Source organism: Morone saxatilis, unplaced genomic scaffold (assembly GCF_004916995.1).
Source record: "Morone saxatilis isolate NCDOM2014 unplaced genomic scaffold, NCSU_SB_2.0 Contig1, whole genome shotgun sequence".
NCBI lineage: Eukaryota > Metazoa > Chordata > Actinopteri > Moronidae > Morone > Morone saxatilis.
In genome coordinates, this window is record NW_023339651.1 from 21397025 (window position 1) to 21401367 (window position 4343).

At 42.0% G+C, this 4343-nt stretch overlaps 1 protein-coding gene across 1 annotated transcript in view; it reads right to left on the reverse strand.

Annotated features, from left to right (window-relative positions):
• Positions 1-4343, reverse strand: part of LOC118325349 (signal transducer and activator of transcription 5B-like) — a gene marked incomplete in the record, with an annotated part of 21880 nt that overhangs the window by 15691 nt on the left and 1846 nt on the right.

The window sequence follows — 4343 nt, forward strand, 5'->3', positions numbered from 1 at the left end:
AAAAAAAAAAAAATTCTATTAGTCTGGCCCCAACACTCGTAGCAGTCAGCGTCTTGTGCTGGCTGTACAGCTCTATTCATATTCTTATCTCAATGTCCTTGAAATTGCTTTTTCCTTTTCTTTGATCCTCCATAATGTTTTTGCAAATTACTAATTATTAGCTACAAGTTGGAAAGAGTTAGGTTATTAAAAGTAGTTAGGACTAGGCTTCAGTTTGGTTGGTGCAACTAAAAAAAAAAATCCCTTCTACAGACAGTTAGGACCAGGCTTAGTAAAGACCATACGTCTATACACAACACTGACAACCACTTGTTGAGGTCTCCACAATAGTGTCAGTGTTCATATGATGACCATGGGGCATGTATAGTTGTTGTTTAATCATCATTAGTGGTGAATTTCCCATTGTTGAGCTCCTGAAATGAGGCACAGAACAATGTAAGAAATGTATAATACACAGTCATGACACACATCAGTCTATTAGTTGTTGTAGGAGATGTTCCGGTAAATGTAGGCAATAGTGTTGCCCTGGTTAGTGCCTAGAGTGCTCTCTATCTTGTTAGTGAGGTTACTTAGTTCAGGAGACAGACCAATGTGTATGTTTAGAGCTCACAAGCAATGGCAACTGCTGACTGTAACATAAAAAACCTCCAATTTCCAATGGGCTGACTGTGATTTATAAAACTGTTCCTTTCTCGTCATTCCACAGGTTTGTTTGAAGAAGCAAGTTCAGGTGTGTCCACTAGAGGGAAGAAAAACTCAATGGGAGGGAAGTAAAGTACAACTGTGTGTGTGTGTGTGTGTGTGTGTGTGTGTGTAATTTGGTATTTCAGCTGCCATCTATCCTTGACAATAGTGACATCATGCATTTGGGTTCAGCAATGCCATAATGAAAACAGAGCAGGTGGTTGGCTTTATTCTGTTAAAAAGCTGATAGAACACCACTCAGTCCAAACATCTACATCTTGATGGCTTTGAAGCTATAATGTCATTTTATTTAGGTAATGCTGCGTTTCACCGGTTGCTTGTCAGTGGCATCAAATCCCCTTTGTGCATGTGTCCTAGTTGAGGCTGTCTGCCAGAAGCTGTCATAAATTGACTTTTTATCCAGTTTTAACCCACATTACTAGCATACACTTTTTAGATCTTGGTGCTTATAAGTTATCCTAAGTTATTACAAACGTGTCTTAAGGACATAAAATCCTGGATGAGCTGCAATTTTCTGATGTTAAACTCAAAAAAATTCTTATACTTGGCCCCAAAAACCTCAGAGACTCACTGTCTAAAAATATAGCTACTCTAGATGGCATTCCTTTGGCCTCTAGAAATGGCAATGAAAGAGTGCGGTGTTTCAAACCTGGGCTGCATGGCCCACTCTTTACAACTTGCTGTGAACGAGGCTGTGTTAAGTCAAAGAGCTGTGTCTGACTGTGTTGCCATTGGACGCAAGATTGTTGGACATTTTAGACAGTCTCAAGTAGCGTCCTCCGCCCTGAGGAAGTTACAAGAACAGCTGCAAGTGCCACAAACACAACTCCAACAAGACATAGCTACGCAATGGAACAGCACGTTTTGCATGCTTAAGAGTCTAGTGGCGCAGAAACAAGCTATTGCAGCATATGCAGTTGAACACCATTTGCCCGCAACACTCAACGCCCACCAATGGACCCTGGTCGAAAACATGCTGACCATCCTCGATCCATGTGAACAGCTACCCAGAAACATCAGCAAGGCCACGGCCACCGCTGCAGACGTTTTCCCCTCCATCCTAGCCTCGACGCGTCTGCTTAAGCAAACTGTTCCAACAGACGGAGTGAAGACATCAAAGGACACCTTGTTAAAAGCAGTGCAATCACGTTTTGGTCACGTCAAGGAGGAGCCCCTGTACTATCTGGCAACAATACTGGACCCAAGATATAAGGACCGCTACTTCACCCTCGCATCAAAACAGCAAGCAACAGGTATGCTGCGGGAAAAGTTGCTGGAGAATGATGGTGCCACAGCTGTCACTCCCCAGCCAGAGGAGCCACCAGAAAAGAGGAGCAGGAAAGACGGGAATAACTCATTGTTAGGAATGTTTGAGGCAATACTGAAAGAAAACACTGAAGCTGCCATTCACCAGGAAAACAGCAGAGTGGATGCAGAAGTAAGTGTATAGATTTATTTAACATTTTCTAAAGACAACTTATAACTCGCATTAATGGTCAGAACAACATCATAATTAGATTGTATTTTTCTGTGCTGTGTTTTGTTGACTTTTAGCTTCAGTCATATCTGTCGGAGCCAACACTTCACGTGAGCCGCTGTCCACTGGAATACTGAGGAGCAACCAGTCCCGTTTTGAGTGCATGGCCCAGCTTGCTCTGAAATATCTGTCAGCGCCTTGCACATGTTTCGACAGCGAGCGCTTGTTTTCTGCTGCTGGACATGTGATGACCGAGGAAAGAAACAGACTTGCACGTGAAAAGGCAGAGATGTTGCTTCTCATTAAAAAAAATCTTCCCCTGATCCATCAAGAGGTAGAAGGGTAGATAAATAGTACAGGAATAGAGTGAGTGTTGAGAATACTGTGCGATATCAGGTCAGAACATGTGCCACCTTTTTTAGTTTGTTAGATTTAGTCGGACTAATCGATAAAAATAATCGCCCGATTAATCGTTAATAAAATTAATCGGTTACCCCAGCTAGGGATGCACGATAACAGGTTTTTAAAAACGATACTGATAACCGATAACTTTTCAGCCCCTAAACGCGATACCGATTAAACCGATAACACACCCCACACATATACATTGGTAGCGCCTGGCAAAGTCAGAATTCACATTGCTACACACCTTTCCATTAAAAACACACATCTTATTCATGGCTTTTCTCCATCACACCCACATTTCATTTCTTCCTACCTCCAATGAAAATAAATTCCACCGGACCCGCTTCAGTTTGAATTCCATCCTCCATGAAGGGCATTTGGATGAGTGCAAAGTTCACCGGTGGAACGAAGGGAAAAGAGTCAGAAAGGAGGTCCGTGGAGGGAAGGAAGTGGTGACAGCGTGCATTAAGTGTTGTTGAAGTCCGCGATATAGCCGTCTTGTCTTAAAATCCTCGTCGCTGGGAGTCCGTCGGCACGATTGCCTTTTGGGATGGTGTTTATTTTCCCCTGCGGATCAGGGATCGGTGGTGGCATTTTTGTTTTGTGGTGTGTTTTGCTGCACCGCGACGAGAGATGCTTGGTTATTTTGAGTTATATTTCCTTATTTTGTGTTGAGTCCGCGGTAAAACCCGAGCGGATGGTTTTGGAGTTGTTGTTTTGTGGTGCGCCATGTACTGGGACTTGACTGTCGGTAATTGTAGAATACTTGGAACGTTGACTTTTTCCCTGAAATGGACTGAAACTTGCGGGAATTAACCAGGGACAGGACCTGAGGAACAAATACTGTCACGCCCGCCTGCCACACCTTCTTCTTCTTTTTGCAACTGGGTGGACCAAATAATTGTGAAAAATCCATTTATTATTGCTCGGAAATCCGCAATTTGCCTGGTTTGGGTTCGTTGATTGCTTTTTGTGGTTTTATTGCTGTGTTCTGATCCTGGCCTGGTATTATTTTTGGTTAGGGTATAACTAACTATTTAATATAAGTTCTGTTTTATTTTACCTTTGTCAGACTTGACCTCTGACTGATGGCACCCCCAACCATTAAATCTCAGTCCAAACCCCGCTACAGAACATATATATATGATCATTGACCCTAAGATCCATGACCCTTAATACCTATTGAACACCCCAAACCCCAAGAAACAACTTCTTGACTCCTTTATAAATGGAGATACTGTTAAATTTTTTCTCCAATGACAACTATTGGCAAGGCGCCCTTGAAACTGATGCAAAAATTAACCCGCAAATGGAACATCCGGGATTGACAAAACTTTAAAAAAATGCCATTCCAGAAGATTCAAAAGAAATAAATTACTATACAGAAAATTAGATTGCACCCGACAACAATGTTGGATTCAATCATTTCTGCTGTAAAACAAACTGAAAAAGTTGCGATTACCTCAATTAAATAAATACCCAAATTATGCATAATGCCACTGACAAACAGAGTTTATAACCCTGTGCTGTGTAAACACAACTGAAAAAAAGTGCGCACTTCCTCAATATTAAATAAACATATGGCCATAATGGCACTGACCACAAGTCTTAAACTTGTCTGTGTAAGACCCAAAAGTGCATTCCATAGGTAACAACCAAAATGGCTTCCATTGGGTTCCCATTCAAAATCTAATCCCGTAAATTGAGGTTCAGATTGGAGGAGAGAGAGAGAGAGAGAAGAGAGAAGAGAGAGAGA